We start from the raw sequence: 18,916 nt of genomic DNA, 5'->3' as shown, positions 1-18,916 counted from the left end.
ATGAGAGGGGAGTCCAATGGCAACCTGCACTACTGCTATGAAAACACTCGAACGTGGTGGACTACAAATGACGGATAGGGCTGTCACCACCTACCGACTACCACAACGGTTCTGTGGGGTGGAACACACTTTCTAGCTAACACTAAGGTCAGACACCACGTCTGCACTTGGTGTTAGGATTTCTCTCGAGGCCTTCGAGAGAAATCCCCCTCAACCTAGAGCACTAACTTGAGATACTCTAGTCCGGGCGAGAAAACCCGTAAGATAAGTTCCCGATCACTAAGAAAGATAACTTAGCCTAAGCTAAAGGAAAACTTCTGTGCTCAAGCTGAACCTCAGACTTGAGTAAATAAAAGACTACAGAAAGTAAAGCTAACTCAGAAAAGTAAAGAAGATAACTTTTATTAATAATGTCAAAAGAAAGATACAAGAGCTATACCAGACTTTCGACGACTCCAGAATCCCGAGCAAGCTCGACTCGACTCTAACTCCCAAGCTAATAACCTACTCTAGAAAGTACAAGTGGAAGAGAAGAGCTCCAATGGTGTGTGTTGAAGTGATGGATGGTGCCTCTATTTATAGCCCTCCTAAGGTCGGTTCTAGCGGTTACTACAGGTAGCGTCAGTTGAAAGCAGGTAATACAGTTGTGCTTAAATTCCACGCCAAACCTCAACCTTAGAGGTTTCCATGTGGGTCCGGCCAGCCTCCCCTAGGGCGGCCGGCCTAGGGATGCCACCACGTGTCCACCGCCTTTCGGATAATGGCTCTGATCCTCTCCTGGAGTCAGTTGGATGTTGGCTTCGCTTGGCGGTTGTAGGTGCTATGCCGGCCGGCCTCCCTCTGGCCCATCTTGGCCTCTGGTTTTGCCGAGACTCCGCTCTGCTCTTGTGCATTCTCCAGGGAAGTGGGTTGTTGAAATACATTTGATCTTGGGTTGTCTTGTGGGTCTTTAAATGGATGTTGAAGCCTTTCGGTGTATCCAATTGAACCAGAGCCCAACCCTTGACTCAGAGCCGCATGAGTGTGTCTCATGGCCACTGGATAGAAGCTGGGGTTGTGTTCTTGGAGGTGCGAGGCCGGCCGCCCTAGGATAGGCCGCCCGGCTTGGGATTTTGCCCAATTTTGCTCAATTTTGGTACACCTGCCCCTGAAATCAAAACTCATCCAAAACTTGTGAAACTCGTTAGAATTAAATAGAATATGAATGGAACATAGTGTAAAGCTCATGTTATTCCCGAGAAGTTGACAGCGTAGAATGTGAAATTATGGCTGTCAACAACAGGCGAGAAGCGAATCTTGTTCGCCATAGCGTACAGACACTACAGCTCAAGCAAGCTACAGAGGCGAAGGTCTGTGCGAGATTGCACAACCATGGAGAGCCACTTGGCGAGAAACCTCAGAGTAGGATTATGAATTGACACTATGCTATTCTTACTACTCACGGGTTCATTAGAAATTTCACTCCACCAAGAGCTACGGTCATACTGATAACGCACAACAAGTGTGTTGGGGTCTAAGATGCATCTTTTATTAAAACCCAAAGCAACACTAAATTGTTGGAGAGTCATTTCTAATTGTTCGTTAAAGAACCGAAAGTAAACTTTAGTTCCAGTACTGGTTTCTTCAACGGTAAGAGACATAAGAAATTCCATGGTCAAGAGATGCGAACCTAGCTCGACGATGTCGGCGAAGTTCTCCCATCCGATGGCAGTGAAGGCTTGGTTCGTGTCTTGCAAGATTCCTGTCATGATGAGGAAGTGGGTTTCGAACCTCTTGGCATGGAAAATGTTAGAACGAGCAATACCTGAAGGAAACAAGAAGTTAAGAGGAGGGTTAGCATTAGTCGTTAGACGTTAGTTGTTAGTCGTTCTTGCGGGGCGTTAAACCACCACAAACGTTCGACGTTCAGTAAGCCATGAATTTATTTAGAAAGGAGATATTTTTGTGTTTTCTGGTTTATGAACTTCACTAATTACTACTCGAATTTTGTTTTTAGGCGAGCTAGCACTTGAGTTCTTCTCCTAATCAACTCAAAAGAGCTTAATTAGGCAAAGAAACACAAGGAAGGGAGAAGAGATTAAAGAGCTCGGGCTGAGGCATGTGTACCTGAGCTTCTGGTGCACCGAGGAGCGTCACCCTCGCTAGCTTTTGTAGCCGAGTGCAGAGGCTAGGCTGGCCGGCCCCTTGAGCGGCGCCGAGCGATCCACGTCGAGGCTCTAGTCCTTAGGCATGTAGGTATGGTGATTCCCGTCGTTGGGGATGGGACGCGAGCAGAGGGCAGAGGCCGGCCGGCCTATATGGGGCCACTTGGCTTGCCTCCAGCACGTTTAGTGCTCAACCCTTTGTTCCTTTGCTTCGTGATTAATCAAAGCACCCACTCCCTGCTGCTCCCTGCCAGATAAGACAAGGTGGGGCCGGCCGGCCTGCAACTCGGCCAAAAATTTTCGAAAATCTTTGTGAAGTTCTACTGATGCAAAACTTTCAAATTTTAAACATGGGTTGGCTAAAACTCAAACATGATTATGCAAGATAGAAAGAAAAATTATGCATGAAAAAATTTAAACTATCCTATATGCAATGCGAGTGATGAATACATGCCACGTACCTCATGGCGAGGGCTCGGGTTTTGAGTCCGGAGCCAGACTCTCCATTCCTTTAGTCTGATTGTCATCGCCGGATGGAGTCTTGGGCGATGAAACTTTCTTCTCCCACACTTTCTTGGGTGTGGGTTGTGTTTTGGTCTTCACTTCCTGTTATTCCAAAATATTCTTACGCTGGATGTAACATTTGGCATTCCTCTGATTATGAAGGTTGATCTGCTTCGATTCCTCTTGAATTCGTAACTCTTCATGAATCCGCAGATTTTCCACGAATGCGATAAGGGCTTCAATGTTCGGAAGCAATGGTTTCTTCGTCTCTTTCTCAGGTTTCTTCTTCCGACGAACCTCTTTGACTTGGTTGCATTATTCGACCTTCAGTTTGAAGGCGAACTTCTCCTGCCGGCCATTGATGTTGAGCTGGATCTCTCCGGTCCCGACATCAATGTGGGCGTTTGTTGTGCTCAAGAATGGCCTGCCCAGGATGAATGGCGTCTTAGCGTCGACTTCCATGTCGAGTACGACGAAGTCGACGGGAATGAAGAAATTCTGGATTCTCACCGAGATATTCTTTGCTATTCCCGCGGGATAGCGGACCGTTTGGTCCGCTAGCTGCAAACACATGGCAGTAGGGGCAAGTGCATGATGGTTAAGTTTGTCATAAACTACCTTGGGCATGACACTGATGCTTGCTCCCAAGTCGTAGAGGGCGTTAGAGAAATGTTGAGCCCCGATCGAACAAGTGATGGTGGGGCAGCCTAGGTCTTTCTTCTTCACCAGGAGAGGATCGAGTATAGCAGCGCTACACTCTTCCGTTAACTGCACGACCTCAGTGGTGGGCAGTGTCCGCTTGTTTCCAAGAATATCGTTGATATACTGGGCATACATGGGTACCTGCATACCTTTAAGAAGTGGTTTGTTCACATATAGCTTCTTGATTACCTCGATGAATTTGTCGAATTGTTCGTTGGCCACTGGCTTCCTTATCCGCTCCGAAAACGGTAAGGCAGTTGTGTCATGGTAGTCTCGTGAAGTACTCGGGGGTTCCACAAGGTCTTCCTGGGTAGCAGGTGTGTTGGAGTTGTCAGCCTCCTCCTGCTGTTCATCTTCAACTTCGGTATGGCTAGCAGTTACGGTCTTCCGCTGTCTCCCTGCATCCTTTGGGAAAGGTGGCTCTTGCGTGGTCTTACCACCACGCGTGGTCACCGCAATAACATTTTCCTTCGAGGGTACTTCCCATTGCCCGGGTAGTTTCCCCGCATTAACGTTAGGACATGAGGATGCAAGCTGAGCTACTTGAGTTTCTATCATCTTATTAAAGCTCAATTGTTTTTTAATAATAGAATTGAATCCCTCTAGTTGTGCAGCCATAGATTCTAGGATCTTGTCATTAGCAAGGAATTTCCTACTAATGTTTTCATTGATTTGCTTCTGGCCGTACAATAGGACTTTTAATGTGGGCTGAAAACTGTTATTAAAATTCGTACCTTGTTGTTAACCGAAGGGGAGGTTGGGCTTGGAGTTCCAACCCTGCTGAGGATGAAATCCTGAGTTGGGTTTGTTGTTGCTCCCAACGTTGCGTCCTCTTGAGTTAAGGGGCACGAGGTGCTCGACTGCCCAGTCTTGCCACCTGTTTCACATGTCATATGAGACTCCGAAACTTGATTAACCTCCTGATGTGGAGATCTAGCTTCTTCATCAGAAGTTCCAACTTGGCAGCTAACATGTCGACCATGTCAATTTGATGCACGCCCCTGGGACGGGCTGGCTGCCTTTCTCCTTTCCAACTTTGGTTGGAAGCTATCTTGTCAATCAGCGCCTTTGCTCCCTCAACGTCGAGAGAAAGGAAGGAACCACCCGCAGCTGCGTCAACGTGGTCCTGGGCTTACTGATTCAGGCCGTGGCAGAAGTTCTGAATGATCAGCTACTCTTCTATGTCGTGATGTGGGCATACTTGTATGTACTCCTGGAGACATTCCCAGACTTCTGGGATAGTCTTATCCGGCAATTGCTGAATCTCGGTAATCCTATTCTGGAGGGCATTGGTCTTGCCCACTGGAAAGTACTTGGCTAGGAATGCATTTGAACAAGCTTCCCATGTCATGAAAGCTTCCTTGTTGGAGTAGAACCACCTCTTGGCCTTCCCGAGCAGTGAGAACAGGAACAGGCGAAGACGGACGTCATCCAGAGTAGTTCTTCTGGGGTTGACGGTGTTACTCACCTCTAGGAAGTTCTAGAGATGGGCATTGGCATCCTTGGATGCCTTTCCATAGAACGGACTTGCTTGGACCATGTTCATGAGTCCAGTCTTCAGCTCAAAGCCGTCTTTTTCCTCGGCGGCCGCGCCTTGAGGGGGTGCCTCAAGGGTCATCGCGGGGGGTCGCGACTCAACTTGGATGGGGGAGGCATTGTGCCTCTTGTCCTCATTGCACTCCTTAACCATCGTGGCTTTCTGCTGCTTCTTTTCTTTGGCCTCCACCAGCACTGCTTCGGCTTCACGGCGGGGAGGATTAATTCCGAAGAAGCTAAACACTCGGTTCCTCCTAGTGCCACCGAGCTTCTCCATCAATTGCTTGAATTCAACGTTGGCCAAAGGGCCAACGGCTTCATCAGCTACAGCCTCGATGGCCTTCGGATCAACATCTGAAAGCAAAGTCAAAGACAAAAAATCAACTCAAAAAAAAATGCACCATTGCGGCAGTGCCCAAAGCACTCCGAAAAGTCAGGCATCGGAATGCCTTCGACCAACTTCTCTTCGGCCGCCCAGGAGCTGACCGCCCACCCCTCCTGGATGGGAAAGCACTGGCACGCCGAGAAGTCTTCGACGAGATCTCGGGTGCTGAAGCTCTTCACCACCACCCGCAACAACGCCACGAAGGCGTTAGCCTCTGCGGTATCCGGCGGTGCAACCACCGGGGTCTTCGGAAGAAAAGGAATCTTCTTGACCCACAGGGGGTTGGAGTTCGTCACCGGTCCACTCCACAAGCCACTTATTCCGGTACTCCGGAATGGGGCTCGGGGCTGTTTGCCTGAATGTGAAGGTGTAACAACTGTATTGGGGCTCCGCGTCGCCGCTGCTGCCGTCTTTCTTGTTCACGGCGATGGTCTTCAGCTGGTAGTGGATGCGGAAGATGCGCGCGAAGGCTTCGGCCGTAGGTTCGACCCTACCCGTCTTCGAAAGCCACATGAACAAATTTAGCCTGACGAAGGAGGTGGGTGTCATCTGGTGGAGGTAGACCTTGAAAAACCGGAAGATGTCCACGATCACCGGATCCAAAGGAAAGCGAAGACCCGCAGCGAAGAAGTCGCGGAACACCACCACTTCATCCGGCTCAGGTCGCGCCGAACCCTGGTCATGAGAAGGAGGCCTCACCTAGCTGCGGTCAACTAGTCTGTGTAGGATCATCCCCTCAAGGACTTCGAGTGTCACATGGCTGTAACTCGAGGCTCGAGTTGGAGGCGGCTTCTCAGTCGTGTGAAGCCGTCATGAAATGACAACGAAGGCTAGGGACCGAAGGGAGATGGAAAACTGAGAAAGGAACGAAGGGCGAATGCAAGGGAAGCTCGCGCGAGTTAGGGCTCGCTCTCCCTCCCCCCCCCTCGGCCTTTTATAGCCAGGGGCGCGCATCGGCGGACGCGCCAGGGCAGGCGAAGTTACAGGATTGCCCTCAACTCCAACAGTCGAAAGGCTGTGGAATGCCCACCCCCAACGGTCGGATTTAGAGGGCATTTTCGTCTTCGTGCAAAGTGGCGATGCCTCAACTTTAAAAAAAATCTTTCTCACAAAAAGGCCCTTGGAATTCTTCTCAAATTGTAGGAACCCCAAAAGCTCGTAGGCGAACATTCGAGGGGTGGCGCTTAGAGGGTGCAGCTTTGCTCGCGCGTCAGTCGAGGCCACAACCGCTCTAGGGAACAGTCGTGGCCTCGAGGGGCTACTACTGGGTACGCCACCTTTGCCCGTCGCCGAAGGCGGTCAACTGCGAGCAAGGAAGCAGAGCGAAATGGTGAAGCGAACTACAAAGGCGAAGAGAACACACCCGAAGGCCCTGGAGCGAAGGGAGGAGAGCGCAAGCAATTCCCATTTGAAGGGAAGCGAAGAGGCTGCACGCTAGGGCGAAGGAACACATGGTGAATTGGCTCCAATGGCCCCTTCGATGAGGCAGCGAAGACCTTGATCGCGAAGGGGTGCGAAGAAAGGCAGGCCCACTGTCAGAAGTCTGTACGGAATGTAATGTCTAGCTATAATTCCACTACATCATGTCGATTGTTGTAACATTACGAGATTACCCTAGGAATATTCCCAGATGCTGGCAGTTAGGGGGTAGTAAAGGGATTTTAGCCAAGGAGGTAGGTGAACTGTTGGGCTATAAATACCCCCGCCCCATGTAACCGGACGAGACGGATTGAATACAGAGCAATTACGCTGTTGCGTTGATTTTTCGTGCCGTTATGGTGGTTGTCGCTTCTCTCTCGAGGCTTCTCCCTCGTCAAACCAGGCTGTTGTGACCTCTTCATCCCGAAGGGTATCCTACACCAACAGATATGCTCTCTGGGATCGATCTAGTAGAGTCTAAACTCATCGACTGCATCAAGATGGCTGAAAGCACTCTGCAAAGCAAGAAGCAGGACTCGGGAGGAGAATCCTGCGGAAGACCCGAAGAGGCAAACCCCCAGCTTGCTCAGATGGGACCGTCTCCTTCTGGGAAACCCTAGAATCCTTCACCGAAACTTGCTCACAAGCGGACTCCTGAACCAACTGATACTCTTGATCCCTTATTCAATCAGGACTTTCATCAGATCATGGGAAGTCTTGACAACTTCGAACCATTCGACGATCTCGAAGACTGGTCAGATAACATCGACTTGTTTGTGGATGCTTGTTGACGGTCCTTAAGTGCTAAAATTAACCATCAATTCCTGCAGCTTTTCAGGATATTTAATCACCAAACTTAGATATAGGGCTTGTAACTAATCAATTCCACGTGTTTTGGTGAATTGTCATCTACAGGCACCCACATCTGCAAAGCGGGAAACAGGAGAACACATGATAAAATGCACAAAATACTACTACCCAGAAATGCCACTTACAAGGAGGGCCCACAAATCAGAGGAAACGGGCGCGCCACGCAAGATGCACTAGAGGATAAGGCTCAGGGCCCACGTGTTAGCCTACCAGAGGAAGCGGAGCCGAAGAACCTGCACTTGGGGGTCGGCCAACCCCCAGGTTCGGCCGAACCTGGACAAGCGTATGTCCAGGTGCAGCTCGACGTGGAGTAGCCCCTAAGCAACCTCATCCCGGGGAGATATGGTTTCCATGTAAAGAACCACGTAGAGTAGCCCCTACTCCACCTCCACCACTATATAAGGGGGGCCCCTCTCCCCCTCTCATCCATCATCATTCATTCCTGTAACACCCGGTTTATAAAAGGACATAAACCGAGCAATCATATACGTGCCAGGATCAAGTCACACGTATATACAATAGAATGAACAGTATATCACGTAAAAAGATATAATAAAGCGAGTACGAAAGTTATTTATTACATTAATGACATAAATGTCTGATACAGAGTATGCGGAAGCGTAAAACATATACGAGAAACTCTCGGAAGCAGGGCGCCACAGGGACGTCGACTGGGAGACGAACGCCTAGAAGTCCTCGTAGTCCTGGAAGCGCTGAGCGAACTCCCTCGCGTCGGCAGGAACTGAGCAGTAGTAGAGTATCCCCAAGAGGAAAAAGTAGAGAAGAGGCAAGAGTGAGTACACAACTTGTACTCAACAAGTATAACACAAACTATGAGGCTCTAGGGTTGGCTGACTCAACTGCATTAGCTTTTAAGTCTTGGCAAAATTTTATTAAAGCTATTTACTACAAGTTGATGAATTACCATAAACCCAGTTACATAGTAATTAATCAAAATTAAACATGTTACTACTGAGAACCAAACCAAAACCACCAAGGTAACCCCGAGAGGCACCCCCTCGTCGGAAGGAGTTAACCCCACTAATCAAAAGGAGGATCTGGGCCACTCATGACTGTGAGCATGGCTAGTATACCAGTTTTACACTCTGCAGAGGTTGCACATCTTTACCCACAAGTCGTGAGCTACGCTAGTTGTTCATCACACTTCCTTAGGTGAGATGACTAGCAAACTCACTATGAGGCCTTTACAAAGAATCTCGTTGGTAAGGAGTAACCGCGAGGGTTGGATCGGCGACTAAGGAGCAGGTCTAGTGGGCGTCATCGACGAGGCCACTCAGTACGAGGGACATAGAAGCTTACCACCCTTGCCCCGTCGGTAAGTTACTCCAAACCAAAAAGACCTAATTATTACGCCAAGACCGTCCCATTCCAGTCTTGTGGTAGCGCTGTTGTCCCAGGTTGTCGCTCTATGAACCGGTCCTTATGGAGAGTGGCCAACCAGGCAGTAAGCACCATGCTGGCCCCCTAAACCATGTTTCTAACAAAAACCAATTTTAACGAGACGTGAGCCACTCAAGCCACACAGAGGGCCACTCTCAGAATTAAGTTGCATATACCATTAATCAATTTAATTAAAAAGGACCAAGTGTGTTATAGCGCGGCACCTAGCACAACTAACCAAAATGCAACCCAAGGGATATATATATAAAGGATATAAAGTGGCTAGGAAAGTCCTTATAGGCATACAGTATTAAAATGCAGTATGTAAATGTATTTAAAAGTGATAGGTTGTTCATGTTATACTTGCCTTCCTCAAAAGTTCTCCTGCTACTCAAACTGCTCTGAAGATGGCTCTTGGCACTGGTACTGATGCTTCTCCGGTAGCTCAACGTCTACTCACGTTCGCAACGCCAAAACAAGTCCACAATCATATACATACATGCAAACAAGAGAAAACACTAAGAAACAGTACAACAATACATAAGAATAGCAAACAAAACTAAGCTAGAACTATTCTACGCGTTACAACAATCGCATGGATATAAAGAACATCTAAAACGGAGCTAAAACGCATAATCTAGGCCAAAAACAAGTTCTAGGGGCTTATCTACGAGAAAAACTAAGTTCCAGGGGGTTTTCTGCAAAAACCGAGGGCCTAAACGTAATTAACCATTAAATCTAAGGGCTAACAAGCAAAACTGATGGCTCAGGACTGCGGGTTCTATTCCTATAGAGCTCAGGGGGCTTCGTGCAAGTTTCTGGGCCGAACTGTAATTTCTTTTGACTTGAGATGGACTGCGGGTTGAATCTAGGAAACTTCAGGGACTCTTTAGAAAAAACACCAGGCCGAACCGGTATGGGGGACGATCGGCCGTTGGATCTAGATCTAAAGGTTTGGATCAAAGGGGTAAGCTAATCTAATCTCAGCCGCGCGTCTCGGATCGGACGGTGCAAGGCAGTTGGGCGCTCAGGACGCGGCGGCGCCGTCGCCGGAGCTCTGCTCCGCGGCGGAGGGTCGCCGGGGTTAGCGAATCCGGCGTTCCAGGGGCGGATTAGAGCGGGGCTGGGGTCTAGGGGCATCTAGGCGGCATGCGCAAGCCACCTGAGGGGTTAACGGGGTTCGGGGAGGGCCGGAGCGTGAAGGGCAAGGGCTGTGGCGGCTCTGCGCCATGGCGAGTCTCGCCGGCACGGACTGCAACGGCGGTCCGGGGCCAGATGTGAACTACGGGCTATGCTAGCATGTCAAAAAGGAAGAGTGGACGTAGGGGGTCCTCACCGAGCTCCGGATTGAAGAGAATAGCCGGCGCAGAGGGCTCGACGGTGAAGACCAGCGGCGGCGCTCAACTGAGCTCGGGAACGGGCTGGTGGGGTGGTCCTCCGGTCGCCTGGCTCCACATGAAAGCTCGTTGTGCTCCTGTGGCTGCGGCGGCGGGAAAAATCTCTGCTCCAAGCGCCGAGGTAGCGGGGCTGCGGCTAGGGTTTAGGGCGGCGGGATCGGAGGCGTAGGGTGGCAGCGGTTGTGTTTAAAGGGGAGAGGCCGGGGATTTCGGCGTGCGTGCCCGGGTTGGCGTAGCGCTGCGATCGCGGCGGGCCGGTGCAACGCGGGGAAAGTGGATCTTGGCGTGATCCAGCCCCGATGTGGCACTTCTAGAAGGAGGGAGGTGCTCGGGAGGCTGGCCGGTAGGTCCAGGCACGAGTGCGGGGGAAGCGGGGCCACGGGACTGTAACACCCTAATTTAAATTTCAGCATTTATTAATAAATTTAATTGGCTTTATTTAAATTTCTAAGGTTTATTGTGTTTAGTATGGCATTTAATTCAATTTTGTTCCTTAAGTAATTAAAATTTTGTCTAAGGTTAAAACTTTGATGTTGCATTCATGCTGGTGCATAATTTTAATTATTTGAGTGTGGTTTGAATTCAAATTTTGATTTGAATTAAAACTTTGTTTGAAGTAGAAATAGAAAAGAGAAAGGAAAATAGAAAACCCGGCCCAGGAAACCCAAACCCAAAATAGCCCAGCACATCCTTTTCCCGCGGCCCAGTTAGCCCTTTCCTTTTTCCCGCATGGGCCCAGCACGCTGGCCCAGCCAGTTCCCCCGCACGGCCCGCGCGGCCCAGCCTCCGGCCCAGCACTCCCGCTTCAGCCGCGCCACATGCGCCCGCTCCCAACCGGTCCGCCTCTCCTCCTCTCTCTCACAGGACGGCTTGGTCCCGCGCGTCAGACGCCTCCCCCACGGCCCGCTCGCAGCACCGCGTCACGCTCTCGCTGAGCGCTCGGGCCCACCCGCCAGCGCCCCTTCCTCCACCTTCCTTCTTCCACCTCGCGCCCGAGTCCCTCTGCTCCGCGTTGCTCGCTGCCCGTGGCCCCGCTCCGCCCGTGCGCGCGCCCGAGGCCCACTGGCCGGCCATCCAGAGCTCCCCCTCCTTCTAGAAGCCTCGCCCCTAGGACCGGATCAAGCCTAGGCCGTTGGGGCGATCCGCTATCCCCTGCGCTTGTGCCAATCCCGGCCGCGCATCTCGCTGGCCTTCCCGTCGTGGCACGCACGCCAAGAGACCCGGAGTCCCTTTAATTGACGCCGCGGCCGCACCCCGGAACTCCCCCATCCCGCAGCCTCCACCTCTCCCTCGCATCACCGCCACCGAAAGGCTCCGCCGCGAAGAGACCTCCACGCCGGTGAGCATCTCTGCTACCCCAATTCATCGCCGCCAGTGGCTTTCAGCCCATCCTGACCCCCGTGACATCTTCACAGCACGACGCCGCACCTACCCGTGGAGATCCGGAGCCCAGGGCACCCCCGCACCGACCCGTCACCGAACGCCGCCGCGACTCGCCGCCGGTCTTCGCCGCCGGACCCCCTGCACGACCCCCACGCTCATTTCGAGTCTCGGTGAGGACCTCCTCCACCCGCTCTTCCTTTTCGACCTGCTAGTGTAGCCTATAGCGCACCCCAGCAACCCCTGCGCGCGCGCGCCGGCGATGGGCCGCCGCGCAGTCCGCCCCCTCGCCGTGGCGAGCCCTGCCCAGGCCCGGCCGAGCCCCGCTCCTGCCTCTAGTGCCTTGCGCATACCGCGGGCATGCTCCCAGGCCCAAGCCCGGGTCAAATCAACCCCCGGAGTGCCGGATTAGCGAACTCCGGCGAGTCTTTCCCCACGCGCCGCCGCGGGAGCGTGCCGCCGGTGAGAGAGAGGAGGAGAGGCGGGCCGGTTTGGAGCGGGCGCATGCGGCGCGGCTGAAGCGGGAGTGCTGGGCCGGAGGCTGGGCCGCGCGGGGGAACTGGCTGGGCCAGCGTGCTGGGCCCATGCGGGAAAAAGGAAAGGGCTGACTGGGCCGCGGGAAAAGGATGTGCTGGGCTGTTTTGGGTTTGGGTTTCCTGGGCCGGGTTTTCTATTTTCCTTTATCTTTTCTATTTCTACTTCAAACAAAGTTTTAATTCAAATCAAAATTTGAATTCAAACCACACTCAAATAATTAAAATTATGCACCAGCATGAATGCAACATCAAAGTTTTAACCTTAGACAAAATTTTAATTACTTAAGGAACAAAATTGAATTAAATGCCATACTAAACACAATAAACCTTAGAAATTTAAATAAAGCCAATTAAATTTATTAATAAATGCTGAAATTTAAATTAGGGTGTTACAGGGACAGAGGCGGAACAGAGGCGCGGGCTGGGCGTCACGGCAAGGAAGAAGGAGCTGCCAAGTGGGTCCGGCGCGTCAGCGAACACGGAGACACGCGGGGCTGACCAGTGGGCCTGACGGGGAGAGGGCGCATGCTGGCGACGCGCGCGGGTGTGGGAAACGGGCCGTTGTGGGAGTCGGGCCATGCGCGTTGGAGAAAAGGCCGAGATGGGCTTCTGGGCCGCGAGAAAAGGAGGGATGGACCGGCCGGGCTTCCTTGGGCTGGGCTTTGGTCTTTCTAGTTCCTTCTTCTTTTTCTATTCTATTTTCCTATTTCTAGTTCTAACTCAAACTCAAACCAAATGAATTCAAATTTGAATTTGAATTCACTCTAGCACTCAAACAATTAAAACAATGCTCCAGCATGATATAACAAACATTTTAACCTAAGGAAAATTTTAATTACTTTATGGAACAAACATAAATTATAAATGCAAGACTAAGCAAATTAAATCCTAGAAAATTAAATAAAGCCAATTAAATTTATTAATAAAGCTGAAAATTAAATTAGGGTGTTACAATTCCTCCCAACAACCACACACACACTTGTGAAGGAGTAGAGTAGAGAGGCACTACCTTTTGTATCTTTAGCCTAGGGAGTGTGTGAGGAAGAAATGCGGAGAAAAGCCGGACTTGTCGGCGTCTCTTCGGCCTTGTACCTCTACGGATATGGTATATTTGGAGTACATATCCGGGTTCTTCTATTCGGTGAGTTCTAGTAAAGTTATTCTTTTGTTCTCATTCGTTCGCGGGTTCATCGTCCGTTCTCGTAGCGGATACTCTAGAAGAGGGCCCCTGATAAAGACGAGATAACCCTACGCAACTCTAGAGTAGTAGTCGAAGGCATAGGCGTGGTGTCTGGGCCTTAGATTACCTTTGTTTGTCTCATACTCAGCTGGTATTGTGGGGTAGACAGTAGGTGGTGATAGCCCTGTCCGTCCGCTACGGAGACAGTCTGCGTGGTTAGTGCACTCCCCCCTGCCCGGGTACGACATAGAGCGATACCGTATATTCCTTGGCAGACCAGGGTCAAACCGGCGCCTGAAGTGAGCGAGTGGAAACATTAGTGTATCTTCGCTTGAACCTATCCATAGATCAGAATCACACTACCCTAAGGTCTCTCTATCTCTTATCTTCATCAGGGTAATCTAGTTAGAAGATAGTTACACACCCATTCCTCGTGGGAAATACGATACCCTGGATACTCCCGGGTGAAGTGCTACAACGGTATTTCCGTGCGCTTGCGGATTCCTCTGTGAGAGTTAAGAAATACCAACAAGCATTTCTGGCGCCGTTGCCGGGGAACGGTTGCCGTAGTTGTCTTCGAACCTAGTTGCCCGTGTGTCTTTTCTTTTACCTTTTCTTTTCTTTTATCCTTTCTTTTATTTTATCCTTATACCATGTCATCCTCTTCTATTCACCAACTCTCTACCTCCGAGGATGAGTTCTCAGAGCCATCAACCTCTTCAAGACCATTCACGACTTCTGGTTATGAACTCCATCCTCGTATCATTGCCATGGTTCGGGCACAAATCTTCTCTGGACTAGAAAATGAAGATCCTGACCATCATTTGCAAGTGTTCAAGGATCTGTGTTCGTGCTTGGTAATACTAGACATATCATAGGAAACCTTGAGGTGGAAGTTGTTCCCTTTCTCTCTCGTGGGGAAGGTGGAACAATGGTACACTCACAATGTGAGGGGTATGATCCATGATTGGGAAGAGCTCCGAGATGACTTTTGTCTCTCATTCTCTTCTGCATCCCATACAGCCTCTCTTCGAAGTGAAATCCTTGCATTTGAACAAGTGGAGAAGGAGACTGTAGGTGCAGCATGGGCTAGATTCTCACGCCTTTTAGCTTCAAGCCCAGACTAGTCTATACCCGATGATGTAGCCTTGCACATCTTTTACACGGGTTTAGACATGGACTCAACTGACGATCTCGATATCGCCGCTGGAGATTCATTTACTCATCGATCTCCAACAAAAGGAAGAGAAATCCTAGATCGCATCTTAAGAAAGTCTTCTCTTCCCTCCTACCCTTGCGAGCCCCAGCACGAGTCCAAGCTGCACCATGAGAGCCTCTCATCAGCCGCTTGTTGCACCATGAATGCTTTCGCGAGCTGCAACCTCCTTACAACTCTCTCTAGCAAAACATTTAGAAGGATGGTTGTAGACACCTTTGTTTATCATAAGCATTGTAAATTTTGTGATTGCATGTAACACCATAATTTAAATTTCCTATTTAATACTAAATTTAATTGGTTTTATTTAATTTTCTAGGATTTAATTTGCTTAGTCTTGCATTTAATCTAATTTTTGTTCCATAAGTAACTAAAATTTATTTTAGGTTCAACATGTTGTGCATACATGCTGGTGCATAATTTTATTTGATTGAGTGTTAGGGTTGAATTCAAATTTGAATTTGAATTCAATTAGGTTGTGTGGTTTGAAAAAGAAGAAAGGGAAAAGATTAGAAAACCCAAACCTGCAACTCAGCCTAAACCCATAAGCCATCCAGCTCAAAGGCCCAAACCAGCCCGGTCCAACCCTTCCGCGCGGGCCCAGTTTTTCCTCTCTTTGCCTTCAGCCCAGCAGCCCAACTCGCAAACCTTCCTCCCAGACCACACCGCCAGCCCAGGCAAGCTTCACGTGTCCGGCCCACTTTTCCAACCCGGTCCAGCGCAAGCCCGGCCTGCTCTCTCTCCCCGCTCCCCGCTCAACCTAGCAGGCGCCGCTCGCTCCCCGCCTCTAGCACTTGGGCCCCGCCTGCCGGTCTCACCCCGCGGCCCAACAGCAGTGCTAACCCAGCAAGCAGCAGCTCAGCGTTGCCTCCCCGCTCAGCCGCAAGCGCGCGCCCCCCCGTTGGCTGACAAGGATGGCCTGCTTGTCAGACTCCCCTTCTACCTCACGCAACGGCCGGCCAAGTCCCCGACGTGATCTCCACGCCGCGTCAGCCTCCAGCACCCGCACGCCGAGGCCGGCCTCCCCCTTTAAACGCGCCCTTGATCCTCCCCCGCAGTCCACTTTCCCCCTGCAGCCCCACCGAAACCCTAGCCGCCGCCTCCACGTTGCTTCGCCCGGAGCAGAGCCCCGCGCCGCCACGGCCACGCCACTCCGCCACACCGGAGCCCCGGCTGAGTAGCACACCGGCTCCGCCTCGACGCCTAGATCTTCCCCGAGCCGCTGCCCTCTGCTCCGACCGCTGCAGCGCCCGTTCCCAAGCTCCGACACGCACGCCGCCGCCAGACTTCGCCGACGACTCCCCAACGCCGCAACTCCGTCCACCACAACCGCTCGGTGAGCACCCTAGAGCCCCATGCCTCCTTTTGCGCTAAGCCAATTAGGCCGTAGGCCACTCTGTTGGCCGGGCACCGCACGCCGGCGCCTCACTACCGCAGCTCCGCCATGGCGGGTGCCTTGCAGTGCCTCCCAACCCCGCGCGACACTAGTTTTAGGTTGCTCTTGCCCTGCGCTTACTTCACGCGCCCTTTGAACTCGTTCTCCAGCGCCGGCACAGCCCAAACACAGCACGCCGGCGGTTTCCCGACGACCAGGGCCGCCGCCGCCATTGCCAGCACAGCTCCGCGCACCTCCATGCCCTGCTCTGTACTCAGGTGGTTTACGCGTATCGCGCTGACCATCCCAGGCCAAAGACCCGCTCGGTTTGACCCTCGGCTTGCCAAATTTGGCCGATTCCGGCGATACCCCGCCGCGGGAGCCCTGCTCCGGTGAGTCCCGCCGCCGCCCGCGCCCCCAACTGCCTGCGGCCGCTCGATCTTGAATCCACGGCCTAGATTAGATCTAGACCCGAGCCGCCCTGAGCCATCAGATCGAGATTCGACGGTCCCGATCTGAAGATACCGTTTCGGCCAGGATTTTTGTTAAAGAACCCCCCATCTTTCTTGATATCAACCCGCAGTCCATCTCTTTTCAAAAATAATTGCAGTTTGGCCCAGAATTTAGCAAGCAGCCCCCTGAGCTTTTTAAAAATAGAACCCGCCATCCTAGGTTGGTAATTTTGCGAGTTAGACCCCGGAACTAAGGTTTAATTATGTTTTAGTCCTCGGTTTTGCCCAGAAACCCCCTGGAACTCCAGTTTTCTTACAAATAGGTCCCTGGAACTTGTTTTTGGCCTAGATTTTGCGTTTTAGCTCCGTTTTAGGCGTTCTTTATGTCCACGCGATCGTTGTAACGCGTAGAATAGTTCTAGCCTAGTTTGGTTTGCTGTTTTCATGTATTGTTGTACTGTTTCTTAGTGTTTTCTCTTGTTTGCATGTATGTATATGATTGTGGACTTGTTTTGGCATTGCGAACATGAGTAGACGTTGAGCTACCGGAGAAGCATCAGTACCGGTACCAAGAGCCATCTTCAAAGCAGTTTGAGTAGCAGGAGAACTTTTGAGGAAGGAAAGTATAACATGAACACCATCTATCACTCTAAATATATTTTCATACTGCATTTTAATATTGTATGCCTATATGGACTCTCCTAGCCACTTTATATCCTTTATATATATCCCTTGTGTTGCATTTTGGTTAGTTGTGCTAGGTGCCGCACTATAACACACTTGGTCCTTTTTAATTAATTTGATTAATGGTATATGCAACTTAATTCTGAGAGTGGCCCATTTGAGGGGCTCACGTCTCGTTAAAATTGGTTTTGTTAGAAACATGGTTTAGGGGGCCAGCACGGTGCTTACTGCCTGGTTGGCCACTCTCCATAAGGACCGGTTCATAGAGCGACAACCTGGGACAACAGCGCTACCACAAGACTGGAATGGGACGGTCTTGGCTTACTAATTAGGTCATTTTGGTTCGGGAGTAACTTACCGACGGGGCAGGAGGGGTGGTGAGCTTCAATGGTCCCCAGGCTACGAGGCTTGGTCTGCGTACCCCTCGAGGTGGTCACCATCGTTGCGGAGCCTGATTCCTTAGCGGTTACACCATACCAACGTGATCCTTTGTAACGGCCTCGTAGTGAGTTTGCTAGTCATCTCACCTAAGGAAGTGTGATGAACAACTAGCGTAGCTCACGACTTGTGGGTAAAGATGTGCAACCTCTGCAGAGTGTAAAACTGGTATACTAGCCATGCTCATGGTCATGAGCGGCCCAGATCCTCCTTTTGATTAGTGGGGTTATCTTCCTTTGACGAGGCAGGTTTCCCCGGGTGGCTTTGTTTGGTATGGTTCTCAGTAGTATCATGGTTAATTTTGATTAATTACTATGTAACTGGGTTTATGGTAAATCATCCACTTGTAGTAATTAGCTTTAATAAAATTTTGCCAAGACATAAAAGCTAATGCAGTCAGTCAACCAACCTTAGAGCCTCATAGTTTGTGTTATACTTGTTGAGTACAAGTTGTGTACTCACTCTTGCCTACTCTACTCTTTTTCCTCTTGGGTACACCCTACTGCTGCTCAGTTCCAGCCGACGCGAGGGAGTTCGCTCAGTGCTACCAGGACTATGAGGACTTCTAGGCGTTCGTCTCCCAGTCGACGTCCCTGTGGTGCCCAGTTTTCGAGAGGCTTCGTTATGTTTTACGCTTCCGCATACTCTGTACCAGACTTTTGTCATTATTGTAATAAATAACATTCGTATACGCTTTATTATATCTTTTTATGTGATATGTGCTGTGATATACTGTTCATTCTATTGTATATACGTGTGACTTGATCCTGGCACGTATATGATTGCTCGATTTATGTCCTTTTATAAACCGGGTGTTACAGAGTGGTATCAAAGCGCTATATCGACTGTAGGATGAAAGCCTAGATAGAACTGGTCGAGTTTTAAGTCTTCTTCTCTCTCAGCCTTGTCTGCTGAAACTATTTTGCTATTGTACTCCTTGAATTCTAAGATTTTTACTCGTCCTGCCTTGATTTCTCTCTATAAAATAGTTTCCTTAGATTTTGGCCTGAAGTAAGTTGACTGACCATCATAGGTGTAAGCTAAATGACCCTTTTACAATAGCACAATAGAACGTTCTACGATGCGTTGTGTTAGTCGAGTTGTGTGTTAAACTCGACTAAAGATTGAACTTTTGAATGCTTGTTATTATGCAAATGTTTGATTTGGATTTTTGGTTGATTGCATAGCTTAGAAGTTAAAATTTGTTTAATGAAAATCAGTCTTAAGTTAAAGTTAATTAATTAATAAAATGAGTTAGATCGTTGGGGGTAAAACCATCCACTCTATCCTCTCTACC

At 50.2% G+C, this 18,916-nt stretch overlaps 1 long non-coding RNA gene across 1 annotated transcript; it reads right to left on the bottom strand.

Annotated features, from left to right (window-relative positions):
- Positions 1–547: 547 nt before the first annotated feature.
- LOC120705134 lies at positions 548–2,110 on the bottom strand. Its single transcript, XR_005687799.1, has 2 exons — positions 1,670–2,110; positions 548–1,147 (listed from the first exon to the last, which is right to left on the bottom strand). It is a non-coding gene; the product is annotated as an uncharacterized LOC120705134 (long non-coding RNA).
- Between the last annotated feature and the right edge of the window lie 16,806 nt (positions 2,111–18,916).

Source organism: Panicum virgatum, chromosome 4K (genome assembly GCF_016808335.1).
Source record: "Panicum virgatum strain AP13 chromosome 4K, P.virgatum_v5, whole genome shotgun sequence".
Taxonomy (NCBI): domain Eukaryota; kingdom Viridiplantae; phylum Streptophyta; class Magnoliopsida; order Poales; family Poaceae; genus Panicum; species Panicum virgatum.
The sequence above is the reverse complement of the archived record's forward strand: the minus strand, read 5'-3'. Positions and strand labels throughout refer to the sequence as shown.